At 46.3% G+C, this 12,174-nt stretch overlaps 1 protein-coding gene across 1 annotated transcript in view; it reads right to left on the bottom strand.

Moving 5' to 3' along the window:
• chuk (component of inhibitor of nuclear factor kappa B kinase complex) overlaps positions 1-11,045 on the bottom strand; it is a 110,881-nt gene extending 99,836 nt beyond the window's left edge. Inside the window, exon 1 of the mRNA XM_068020610.1 lies at positions 10,874-11,045. The gene's annotated coding sequence lies outside the window, so the exon portion shown is untranslated. The remainder of the gene's footprint in view (positions 1-10,873) is intronic.
• Positions 11,046-12,174: the final 1,129 nt, after the last annotated feature.

The raw sequence follows: 12,174 nt of genomic DNA on the forward strand, positions 1-12,174 counted from the left end.
GTGTCTACAGAGACTCATCCACAGGTTTGCGGCTGCCTGCAATGAATTTGGCCTAAACATCAACCGCAAGAAAACGAACATCATGGGACAGGACGTCAGAAATGCCCCATCCATCAATATCGGCGACCACGCTCTGGAAGTGGTTCAAGAGTTCACCTACCTAGGCTCAACTATCACCAGTAACCTGTCTCTCGATGCAGAATTAAACAAGCGCATGGGAAAGGCTTCCTCTGCTATGTCCAGACTGGCCAAGAGAGTGTGGGAAAATGGCACACTGACACAGAACACAAAAGTACAAGTGTATCAAGCCTGTGTCCTCAGTACCTTGCTCTACGGCAGCAAGGCCTGGACAACGTACGTCAGCCAAGAGCGACGTCATTCCATCTTCGCTGCCTCCGGAGAATCCTTGGCATCAGGTGGCAGGACCGTATCTCCAACACAGAAGTCCTCGAGGTGGCCAACATCCCCAGCTTATACACCCTACTAAACCAGAGGCGCCTGAGATGGCTTGGCCATGTGAGCCGCATGCAAGATGGCAGGATCCCCAAGGACACATTGTACAGCGAGCTCGTCACTGGTATCAGACCCACCGGCCGTCCATGCCTCCACTTTAAAGACGTCTGCAAACGCGACATGAAGTCCTGTGACATTGATCACAAGTCATGGGAGTCAGTTGCCAACGATTGCCAGAGCTAGCGGGCAACCATAAAGGCGGGGCTAAAGTGTGGCGAGTCGAAGAGACTTAGCAGTTGGCAGGAAAAAAGACAGAAGCGCAAGGAGAGAGCCAACTGTGTAACAGCCCCGACAACCAATTTTATCTGCAGCACCTGTGGAAGAGTCTGTCGCTCTAGAGTTGGCCTTTATAGCCACTCCAGGCGCTGCTTCACAAACCACTGGCAACTCCAGGCACTTACCCATTGTCTCTCGAGACAAGGAGGCCAAAGAGTCATCATTGTAATGTAGGAAATGTGGCAGCCAATTTGCACTCAGTAAGGTCCAATAAACAGCAATGTGATAATGCCCAGATAATATGCTTTTAGTTGTTGATTATGGGATAAACATTGGCTAGGACGCCAGGGTTAACACCTCTACTCTTCGAAATAATGCCATGGGATCTTTTACATCCACCTGAGGGAAAGATCAGCATTTGGTTTAATGTAAGATGGCACATCCGACATTGGAGCACTCCTTCAGTACTGCACTGGAGTGTCAGCCCAGATTTTATGCTAAAGTCTCTGGCGTGGGACTTGAACTTGCAACCTACTGACTCGGGAGACTAGAGTGCTACCACTGGGCAATGGCTAACATGATGAATTCAATATGTGTTCAGCTATTGCATTCAATTTCATAATTTGCCATCATGGAACTTGAACTCAATCTTTGATTGCTAGTACTGTATTCCAACCATTAGGCAAGTATACCATCAAGATAAGCACTGACAGTATCCCAAAAAACAACTACCTGACATTATGTTTTATTTTGAGTACTGGGATTTCACCATCCTTCAGTTCTTGTATTTATGGAGCCAGATGTCCCACTCCTATTTCCTTGATGATCTGGTGTTTCTCAACCATTTCAGGTATCCAGCACAAATTTTATTGATATTCTTCACAAAAAGATACTTTACCAACCGCTACGTTTTAGATTACTAAACCAAATTTACTTGGTCTGAAATTTTAATTTGTGAATAATCCATCTAACACATTTTTTAATTTCTACCTATATCCAAGCTTATTGTTCAGATGGCCTGCAATCTACCTACCTATTGTTACCTACACTGTCCTTTACCACACAAGTTTTTCCTTTACCCTTCCACATTGCCTGTCCACTTCACTGCTGCAGAATATCTCCCATAATTGTTGTGTACTTAATCCTAATTGCCTTCCTTATTTGCCTAAATAGCTTTCTTTCCTGTTCACCTACATGAGCTGGAAGTTTGTAATTATTGTTTTGTTGCCATTAAAATTAATTTTGATGAAAATTATTTCTGACATCTCTTTTACTTCCCACCTTTAAATATCTCTAAATTCATCTCATACTAATAAAGCCACCATTCTGCATTCTCTTTTGCCCATCTAATATCAGCACCATGTCTTATCCCTGATAAGCGTGAGGGAATTTGGAAACCCAGGTTCAAAATTTCATTCATTTCCGAGCTGTTTAAAATGAAAGCTTTTTCAGTCCATTTAATTTTAAAAGAAACCACTAAGCTATGACTTTCTTGTAATGGACTAATGGGCAATATTTAGCACCTTCATTGTGGAGCTAGTTGGCTTGGGCTGGAAAGCTGGTTTTGTGCCTTGCCGAAAATGTGTTATTAAAAAATAGAATTTTCAAGCATTAATATGCATACTTTATGAATCTGTTGTACGTGGTTTGTCGAAGGAGTACAGCAGTGCATTATGGTTTATTGGCCCGGTGGTGCCTGCATTGTTGGGACCATAGGGTCAATATAAGTTATTCTTGGATTTTCAGGCTCAGTTTAACCAGGGAGCCAATAGCTTGGTTCAGGTATTTGCCGGTCCATGTTGCTGGTCTTAATTTTCAGCAATAGATATTGAGGTGCTTGGATCAAGTGGTTTGCACTGAAACTCCGACAATGGGCCCACGGTCGCTTGATATTTTAGTTCTGGATGGAGGCCAATGGTCACGTGCATTGTAACATGATAGACATTTCAGCAATGCTTATTGAGGAAAGTTGCACTCTTTTGGAGTAGGGAAATATACTTCAAAAGGTGTTTTCAAAGTCACAAAAGGACCATTGCTCAGCTTTACGACTCTGATTTCCCCTTTTCCCCACCCAAAACCTTTCTGTGTATGTTTGAGTTGTTGACTAAGGTTTGCTTATAATTTGTTTGTTGGGCAGCACAGTGGTGCAGTGGTTAGCACCGCAACCTCACAGCTCCAGCGACCCGGGTTCAATTCTGGGTACTGCCTGTGTGGAGTTTGCAAATTCTCCCTGTCTCTGCGTGGGTTTCCTCCAGGTGCTCCGGTTTCCTCCCACATGCCAAAGACTTGAAGGTTGATAGGTAAATTGGCCATTATAAATTGCCCCTAGTATAGGTAGGTGGTAGGGAAATATAGGGACAGGTGGGGATGTGGTAGGAACATGGAATTAGTGTAGGATTAGTATAAATGGTTGGTTGATGGTCAGCACAGAGTAGGTGGGCCGAAGGGCCTGTTTCAGTGCTGTATCTCTAAATTAAACTAAAAAAACTAAACAAACAGCAAAAAACTAATTAAACAGCAGCTGGAAAAGTCGCAGAGATGGTCAGTCAGAAAATTTCGGGCATATTTCAGTAATGTTTTAATGTTTGAACATTGAGTGGATAGAATTTCTGCTGTGGGCACAGAAATGCTGAGTTGATGATCCATCTCGGCCTCCTCCTGAAGTCCGCAGCAGCACAGACGGCAGTCTTCAGCCAATTCGATTCACTCCGTGTGACAGCAACAAATGACTGAAGGCACTGGATACTGCAAAGGCGATGGGCCCTGACAACATTGCGGCAGTAATACTGAAGATCTGTGCTCCAGAACTTGCTGCACCCCTAGCCAAGCTGTTCCAGTACAGCTACAACTCTTGCATCTACCCAGCAATGTGGAAAATTGCCCAGGTATGTCCTGTACACGAAAAGCAGGACAAATCCGGCCAATTACCACCCCATCAGTCTACTCTCAATAATCAGTAAAGTTATGGAAGGTGTCATCAACAGTGCCATCAAGCTGCACTTGCTTAGCAATAACTTGTTCACTGATGCTCAATTTGGGTTCCTCCAGGGCCACGCAACTCCTGACCTCAGTACAGCCTTGGTTCAAACGTGGACAAACGAGCTGAACTCAAGGGGTGAGGTGAGAGTGACTGCCCTTGACATCAAGGCAGCATTTGACTGAGTATGGCATTAAGGAGTCCTAGCAAGACTGGAGTCAATGGAAATCAGGGAGAAAACTCTCGCTGGTTGGAGTCATACTTGGCGCAAAGGAAGATGGTTGTGGTTTTTGGAGGTCAATCATCTGAGCTCCAGGACTTCACTGCAGGAGTTCCTCAGGGTAGTGTCCTAGGCCCAACCGTCTTCAGCTACTTCATCAATGACCTTCCTTCAGCAGAAGGTCTGAAGTGGGGATGTTCGCTGATGATTGCACAATGTTCAGCACCATTCGCGACTCCTCAGATAATGAAGCAGCCACTGTCCAGATGCAGCAAGACCTGGACTGACACAAGTGCCAGACAATGACCATTTCCAACAGGAGAGAATCTAACCATCTCCCCTTGACATTCAATGGCATTACGATCGCTGAATCCCCCACAATCAACATCCTGAGGGTTACCATTGGCCAGAAACTGAACTGGAGCAGCCATATAAATATGGCGGCTACAAGAGCAGGTCAGAGAGTACGAATCCTGCAGCGAGTAACTCACCTCCTGACTCCCCAATGTCTCCCCAAGGCACGTCAGGAGTGTGATGGAATACTCTCCATTTGCCTGGATGGGTGCAGCTCCAACAACACTCAACAAGCTCGACACCATCCAGGACAAAACAGCCTGCTTGAGTGGCACCCCATCAACAAACATTCACTCCCTCCACCACCAATGCACAGTGACATCAGTGTGTACCATCTATAAGATACACTGCAGCAACGCACCAAGGCTCCTGAGACAACACCTTCCAAATCTGCAACCTCTACCACGTAGAAGAACAAGGGCAGCGGATGCATGGGGACACCACCATCTGCAAGTTCCCCTCCAAGCCACACACCATCCTGACTTGGAACGATATCATCGTTCCTTCACTTTCGTTGGATCATAATCCTGGAACTTCCTTCCTAACAGCATGTAGGTGTACATACCCCACAAGGACTGCAGTGATTCAAGAAGGCAGCTCACCACCACCTTCTCAAGGGGAATAAATGCCGGCCTAGCCAGTGACACCCACATCCCAGGAATGAATTTTTTAAAAACGATGATGAGGCACTAATTGCGCTAGTTGAGAAGTATGCCCCCCACCCCTGCAGTATCTGCTCAAACTCAATTGCATATCAAACTCAAAATCTACCAAGAACCAGAGCAATTGGACAGTGTTTTAATACGTAATTTAAAAAAATGTTTCTGCATTTAAATATATCTTGAAATTTTTTTTTTTTAAAAGAGTGGTAACGGCACAGTTTGACTAAAACAGCTGAAAATGGGTTTATCACAAAACCCAAGCATTTTAATCAGCATGTCTAGTCCACCACCTGTGAATAACACGATTTTAAATAACTGAAAGGTCTTTAAAAGACTAGACAAAATCATGTTATATTGGTGTACAGTAGTAAGTTTCTTAGTAAATTAACAAAAAATATTTCAAAGCTTTGTCTGTGTCCTTGCACCTAAAAATGGTTTAATTTTCACAGCCTTCTTGAAGGCCTGCAAACGACCACAATTAGCTGAAACTTCCAATTGTGAATAATTTGATCTGGGGGCATGGTGGGTTTCTAGCCTTTTTTTTTTAAAACCAGTGCAAATGCTTACAGAAATTGGAGTTGTGCTGAATGCAATTTGCACTTAAAATTCTGTGATATTTTATGCTGGTTTTGCTGAATTGCTCCAAAACAAAACAGTGCAACCAATTGTGATCTTTTGGCTTGAAAAATCTACTAAACTCCAGCCCATCCTCTCTACATAATGTATGGTTGAAATGCAACTACTATAGAAGACTTCAGATGTACAAATCAAATAAGAAATATTAAGTGTGGAACTCGCTCCCACAAAAAGCAATATTTGCCAGTTCAATTAATACATTTAAATCTGAGATCAATAGTTTTTTGCTGGAAAAAGATATAACAGAATATGGAGCCATGGCAGATGAATGGAGGTTATAAACAGATCAGCCATGATCTCACTGAATGGTGGAACAGGCTTGAGGGGCTGAATGACTTGCTCCTTTTCCTATGTCCCTATGTCCTGATAATGTTACTATTGTTATGACACCCAAGAACATGCATTGTACTCGGCACACATTCCACCTTCAATGGCCTGGACTCACCTATAATTATAGATTAAGGTTATTTACACAGAGCTAGCACCTCGGAGCAAAGGAGGAAAGTTAGCTACTACTACAGACCCTTGAATGCCTCCAGTGCCAATTGTATTCCCTGGAAACAAAAAGTGGACTTACTGTGAGCCCTGCTGTCTACCTCTCTCTGACTGGCAATGGGTTGGGCATAAGGCTTAAGACCCACTATGAACATCTTCCAAATATACACCCTTCCTACATTGCGGGAGGAATTGGCAGGAGGTTCTTGAGCATACTCTCTGACACCTCATTGTCATGGCAATCTTTAGTGCCTGTACCTATTCTTCTTCTTTGGCCTCCTTATCTCGCGAGACAATGGGTAAGCGCCTGGAGGTGGTCAGTAGTGTGTGGAGCACCTGCCTGGAGTGGCTATAAAGGCCAATTCTAGAGTGACAGACTCTTCCACAGGTGCTGCAGAAAAATTTGCCTGTCGGGGCTGTTACACAGTTGGCTCTCCCCTTGCGCTTTTGTCTTTTTTCCTGCCAACTGCTAAGTCTCTTCGACTCGCCACACTTTAGCCCCGCCTTTATAGCTGCCCGCCAGCTCTGGCGAACGCTGGCAACTGACTCCCACGATTTGTGATCAATGTCACAGGACTTCATGTCGCGTTTGCAGACATCTTTAAAGCGGAGACATGGACGGCCGGTGGGTCTGATACCAGTGACAAGCTCGTTGTACAATGTGTCTTTGGGGATCCTGCCATCTTCCATGCGGCTTACATGGCCAAGCCATCTCAAGCACCGCTAACTCAGTAGGGTGTATAAGCTGGGGATGTTGGCCACCTCGAGGACTTCTGTGTTGGAGATACGGTCCTTCCACCTGATGCCAAGGATTCTCCGGAGGCAGCGAAGATGGAATGAATTGAGACGTCGCTCTTGGCTGGCGTACGCTGTCCAGGCCTCGCTGCCATAGAGCAAGGTACTGAGGACACAGGCTTGATAAACTCAGACTTTTGTGTTCAGTGTCTGTGTGCCATTTTCCCACACTCCCTTGGCCAGTCTGGACACAGCAGTGGAAGCCTTTCCCATGCGCTTGTTGATTTCTGCATCTAGACAGGTTACTGGTGATAGTTGAGCCTAGGTAGGCGAACTCTTGAACCACTTCCAGAGCCAATATTGATGGATGGGGCATTTCTGACGTCCTGTCCCATGATGTTCGTTTTCTTCAGGCTGATGGTTAGGCCAAATTCATTGCAGGCAGCCGCAAACCTGTCGATGAGACTCTGCCGGCACTCTTCAGTGTCAGATGTTAAAGCAGCATCGTCAGCAAAGAAGAGTTCCCTGATGCGGACTTTCCGTACTTTGGACTTCGCTCTTAGACGGGCAAGGTTGAACAACCTGCCCCCTGATCTTGTGTGGAGGAAAATTCTTTCTTCAGAAGACTTGAACGCATGTGAAAGCAGCAGGGAGAAAAAAATCCCAAAAAGTGTGGGTGCGAGAACACAGCCCTGTTTCACGCCACTCAGGATAGGAAAGGGGTCTGATGTGGAGCCACCACGTTGAATTGTGCCTTTCATATTGTCATGGAATGAGGTGATGATACTTAGTAGCTTTGGTGGACATCAAATCTTTTCTAGTAGTCTGAAGAGACCACGTCTGCTGACGAGGTCAAAGGCTTTGGTGAGATCAATGAAAGCAATGTAGAGGGGCATCTGTTGTTCACAGCATTTCTGCTGTATCTGACGAAGGGAGAACAGCATGCCAAAGGTCGATCTCTCTGCACAAAAGCCACACTGTGCCTCAGGGTAGACGCGCTCGGCCAGCTTCTGGAGCCTGTTTAGAGCGACTCGAGCAAAGACTTTCCACGGTAGTTGTTGCAGTCACCGCGGTCACCTTTGTTTTTATAGAGGGTGATGATATTGACATCGCGCATGTCCTGAGATACTGCTCCCTCGTCCCAGCACAGGCATAGCAGTTCATGTAGTGCTGAGAGTATAGCAGGCTTGGCACTCTTGATTATTTCAGGGGTAATGCTGTCCTTCCCAGGGGCTTTTCCGCTGTCTAGAGAATCAATGGCATCACTGAGTTCCGATCTTGTTGGCTGTATGTCCAGCTCATCCATGACTGGTAGAGGCTGGGCTGCATTGAGGGCAGTCTCAGTGACAACATTCTCCCTGGAGTACAGTTCTAGGTAGTGCTCAACCCAGCGGTCCATTTGCTTGCGTTGGTCAGTGATTATGTCCCCTGATTTAGATTTGAGGGGGGAGATCTTCTTGATGGTTGGCCCAAAAGCTCTCTTAATGCCATCATACATTCCTCTGATATTTCCGGTGTCTGAGGCCAGCTGAATATGACTGCATAGGTGTTGCCAGTAGTCATTTGCGCAGCGCCTGGCTGTTCTTTGTGCAGTGCTTCTGGCTGCTTTAAGTGCTACGGATGTTAACTCGCTGGGGGCTTTCTTGTAGTTCAACAGTGCAATGCGCTTAGCGGCTATGACAGGTTCCAGCTCTTCATTATGAGATTGAAACCAGTCTGCATTTCTCTTCGCATGTTTGCCGTAGGTGGTCAAAGCTGACTCATAGATGGCGTCTCTGATGTGGGCCCACTTGGTCTCTGCATCCCCTGTGGGAGTGTTTTGAAGGGCTGTTACAAGTGAATTTAGAAATTTTTGTAACAGCTGTGGATGAGAAATTCTGCTCGTGTTGATGCGCGGGTGGCCCTTCTGCTTGGAATGATGCAACTTCTTTGGTCTGAGTCTAACCTTGCTGCACACCAGGGAGTGGTCGGTGTCGCAGTCCGCACTGTGGAAGCTGTGTGTGATTTGAACACTGTTTAAGGAGGCTCGCCTTGTGACAATGAGGTCTAGCTGGTGCCAACGACGCGATCTTGGGTGCCTCCATGAAACCTGGTGACAGGGTTTAGTGTGAAAGAACGAGTTGGTGATGCAGAGGTTATGATAGGTACACAACTCAAGCAGTCTCTGCCCGTTCTCATTCATCCTTCCAACGCCATAGCGCCCAAGGCAGGAGGGCCATGAGTCATGGTCGGCCCCAACCCTGGCATTAAAGTCCCCCAGCAGGAATAGGTGTTCGGTGTTGGGGATGCTGCTAATGATGTTATGGAGTTCCTCGTAGAACTGGCCTTTAGCTTCAGGTGGGGAGCAGAGTGTTGGAGCATAGATGCTGAGTCGGTGTACTGGACCAGAGGTGGTGAGCAGTCGGATGGACAGTATGCATTCCGAACCATTTGAGGGAGGCTCTGTCATGCTGAGCAAGGAGTTTCTGATGGCGACGCCCACTCCATGCTGTCTTGGTTCTTCAGAATCCCTGCCCTGCCAGAAGGAGGTGTAGTCTTGCTCTGCTAGAGATCCACTCGCGGGGAGCCGTGTCTCCTGAAGTGCTGCAATGTCTTGAGTCTACTGAGCTCGTTGTTAATGATGGCGGTCTTCTGAGAATCGTTGATTTGTGTAAGGTCTTCCGACAGGCCAGGACACATAGTTCTGACGTTCCAGCTTGCAAAGCGAAGGGCTGGTACCTTCTTTCCTTTTTTCATGTTGTTTGGTGCGGTGTTGCAGTCCACCTTTCGGGCAATGACCCTGAGCTCCAAGCACCCATTGAAGCAGGTGGACTGTGGCGGGACAGAACCTCATTGACCGGGGGCTGCCCGGTTTGAGGCGGGCGGTAGCTGTCCAGTGAGGTGCGATGACCTCTCCCACCGACAAAGGCAACCCGTGGCGCCCAATCTCTATGTCAATTTAGCTGGACTTATAGCCCGTAACTGCTGCCTTCCATGTTGTTTCAATCGCTGTGAGGCAACTATGGAGTGACCTCTCCATGGCGCATCCCTGGGCGAATGTATGGAGGTTGAGAGTTGCCCAATCGTCTATACCCCCCTCTCGGCCTTTCTGGTGGGGTCCAAAGGAGTGCAGAGCACGATGTTATGGCTGCAGGAACTGCCGGAAACATGCCAAAGGTGACACATGACCGCCTACGGGGTTCCGCTCCGGATTTCCTGTTCGGGTTTACTCCCTTAGTCTTGGTCTCTCCCAAGACGCCCACAAGGCAGTGGGGTTGTTAGGGCCCCTACACAGGTGTAGGATAATGCCGGTGGGAGAAGGGGGTGCGAGGGGGAGGGGTGGAGGGAAGGGGGTGCGAGGGGGAGCTGGGAAGGGGGCTGTAAGGGGGTAGGGGAGGTTCAGGGGAAGGGGGTGCAGGGGGAAGATGGTGCGACGGGGGGCTGGGAAGGGGTTGTGAGGGGGGGTACCTATTGCAGAACCAGGGAAAGCTGTAAAAATCCCAAGGCAACATAAATGGGATGGATCTCTGGCCATACAGATAGATTTCTATTTTTGTGCACAAAACCTAAAAATAAGCATTTTCTGGACTCAAAACAGAGGAGTGACGTCCTTTTGCCACTCAACTGGGCCATGGTAACAGAAACAAAATTTCGACATATCACTCATAAACCAACGGGCAAGTTGTAAATTGAAAAAAATACATGCAATACGATGCTCAAAGTACTGGTAAAAATATCCCAGTGTCTGATGAAATTTAAACGAAACTTGGTTTATTCAGTCAACATAAATCACTAGCCCTGGATATGGCCCTTGAGTCAGGGGGTTGATTGTATTACTGTGTTACACTGCTGCCTCAACAGCGAGATCAAACCTCAAACACTGATTACGAAAGCAAGAAATGCCGGAAAAACTGCCAAAGTGTAATGTTATTCTAAACTGCTTTCACAGAGGTAATACTTTCCAAGGCAACCATTTGATGCTAAGCTGATGGAGACACAAGTAGGAACTACAAAGTGACACTTTAGGCCTTACTTTAATAAAATAAACTTCAACAGCCAAACCCAGGGCTCACCGAGGACTCCTACCTTGCAGACGAAAATAATCGGAAGAATAAAAAACGTTTCCGAAAAGGCAGAACTGATTAAATTTCAAGACAAAAGCAATGATCATTCTTTAAAGGACAAAATACTTCTTTTTGATCGGCGTATCTCGGTCAGGTACATTTCCAGCGGCTGCGACACTGTGCGACATCGATGGGATGCTGGGAGTTGTCGTTCTTTCCTGCCCAACAGAGTTTGAATGCACTGCGCCTGCGCGTTGGGAGAAGCCCCGCTCCCGGAAAGTCGGGTCCGCCTCAATCGCAATGATTGACAGCTGCGCCTGTCGGAGTTGTGACGGGTGGGCGGGGTTAAGCGGCCATCCTTCCATGTGTTCTCAGAGAGCGGGTTGGAAATGCAAGGCGTAGCAAATGTGAAACGAAAAGTGAAAATAAAGCGGAAACGCGCAGTGCGCCGTTCAGTATCAGTGGAGAGGATAAAGAGTCATCTTTTCCCACTCGTAATCTGCAGCTTCTGCAGAGAGTAATGGGATTAGTGTAGGATTAGTATAAATGGGTGGTTGATGGTCGGCACAGACTCGGTGGGCCGAAGGGCCTGTTTCAGTGCTGTATCTCCAAATAAAAATAAATAAACTGAGAAATAAAAAAGACTAGCATTTGTATAGCGCCTTTCACAATCACCGGACATCCCATAATGTTTTATAGTCTTTTAGTATAATCACTGTTGTCCGACATTAAAAACGTAGATGCATTACACCTCAAACCACTTATGCTCGTGCTGTCCGCGATATCTTATGTCTGTTCAAGAATCAATTCACCCAAATCAGGCACCATCTACAAAACTGGTCACCCCCCAAGGTTGAAATTGTAAAATTCCGCCAATTGCGCAGTTAGGGAAAGCTTCAAATTGAGTTCATTTTCATAGGCATAGGAGGTACTGGTAGGCCAAGTTTTAAAATCATTTTCAAATCAACAACTATTTATTCTACTCAATTTTTGATGAGGTAACAGAAAGGATTGATGATGTGGTTTACATGGATTTCCAAAAGGCATTTGATAAAGTATGATTGCCTTTAAGAGTGATGTCCCTTTAAGATCTTAGTATGCTAATGAGCCAAGTGACAGGACACAGACATGTGACTGGGAGCCACAGTCACTCTGCAACAGTAACACCCCGAGTAAGATTCTGTAAATAGCTCTGTACTGTATAATAGTATAGGTGCACAAAACCTGTTTGAGATCTTCAACAAACTGGATTCCACGCATCTCATTGACGTTGCATCAGACAACATTAAAAGAACTCATTACATCAGCAAAGTTAAAGCCCAT

Source organism: Heterodontus francisci, chromosome 42, assembly GCF_036365525.1.
Source record: "Heterodontus francisci isolate sHetFra1 chromosome 42, sHetFra1.hap1, whole genome shotgun sequence".
Taxonomy (NCBI): domain Eukaryota; kingdom Metazoa; phylum Chordata; class Chondrichthyes; order Heterodontiformes; family Heterodontidae; genus Heterodontus; species Heterodontus francisci.